We start from the raw sequence: 1,388 nt of genomic DNA, 5'->3' as shown, positions 1-1,388 counted from the left end.
AAGCAGTGGCAACAATGGAAAAAATGGCATTAGAAAGAGAAACTGCTGCAGCAGTAACTGAAGCTAAAGTACTAGAGGCAGCTCTTGACGTGAGTGAGCAACGCAGCCATGAGCTTCACCTGGACGCAACCCCTCTCGATCCTATGAGGTGGACAAGTGAGTGCATTGACCAGTCTAATGCATACAACATCACGTGATCAGCACCAGAAGTAGAGCCACCAGCTCTAGACGAGACTATACAGCCTCAGATCTACAAGCATCAAGCCCTGTAAGCGCTGTGTGCACCTTACTTATAGCTGCTGCCCAGGAAAGGAGCACACAAAGAACGCTCGAGCATGCGGCCCCTACTTGGGCTTTGGCCACATGAAGAGGAGTGCATTTTTGCCTCTCTCTTGTGAAACACTCATGAGACTCCAATGAAAAGTAGTCATGACTTTCAGTACTACAATCAATGTCACATATTAAAATCACGCACAAAACAGGACAAAAAGAAACTAAAGAGAGGAATAAATAATTGTGAATTCACTCCTACAGTCACAAAAGTGTTAAACACAAGGAATAACTAAAATCCAGTGAAATCCTACAGAAGTGAAATATTGAAGAGTGTTTCCAGACAATAATTGCTCTTTTCCTATGCTCCCAGGTGGGATCCCTGGCTGGAGCCTGAAAAAGTGAGGGGTGACAGAAAACGGTACATCACGTGCGAAAGGGAAAAAAAAAAAAAAAAAAAAAAAAAAGGCTTACAGTACCTGGTATTCTCAGGCAGTCTCCTGTCCAAGTATTCATCAGGCCCATCCCTGCTTAACTTCCGAGATCGGACAAGTTCGGGCGTATTCAGGGTGGTATGGCCGTAAGTGCCCGTGTGCACCCTATTTGTAGCTGCTGCCTGGGAAAGGTGCACACAAAGAGTGCTCAAGCATGCGGCCCCTACTTGGGCTTTGGCCACATGAAGCGGAGCACACTTTTGTCTGTCTCTTGTGAAGTACTCACGAGACTCCAGTGATAAGTAGTCATGACTATCAGTATTTGCGATCAACGTCACAAATTAAAATCAGGCACAAAACAGGACCAAAAAAAAAAACAAAAGAGAAGAATAAATAATTGTGAATAAACTCCAGAAAGTGTTTTGGGCTGTTTGACAAGTAAGCATTCCGATAGTCAACAACTCATTTTGACAGACTCGCTTTCAGGCAATAAGACAAGTAACCATTCCGGTAGGCCAAAACTCACTTCCAAAGACATGCTTTTGGGCAGTCAGAAAAGTAAGCATTTCAGTAAGCAGGAACCCATCTTAGCAAACACGCTTTTGAAGGAAAGCATTTTGGTAGGCACCAACTTTATTGCTGTGCTTCTCTGTTCACATCTGGAAAAACCTTGCTGCTGCTCTT

General features: G+C 44.0%; 1 pseudogene; it reads right to left on the bottom strand.

Moving 5' to 3' along the window:
• Positions 1 to 737: 737 nt before the first annotated feature.
• On the bottom strand, positions 738 to 856 carry LOC114912457 (uncharacterized; annotated as a pseudogene).
• Between the last annotated feature and the right edge of the window lie 532 nt (positions 857 to 1,388).

The sequence above is a fragment of the Scleropages formosus genome, chromosome 16 (assembly GCF_900964775.1).
Source record: "Scleropages formosus chromosome 16, fSclFor1.1, whole genome shotgun sequence".
NCBI lineage: Eukaryota > Metazoa > Chordata > Actinopteri > Osteoglossiformes > Osteoglossidae > Scleropages > Scleropages formosus.
The sequence above is the reverse complement of the archived record's forward strand: the minus strand, read 5'-3'. Positions and strand labels throughout refer to the sequence as shown.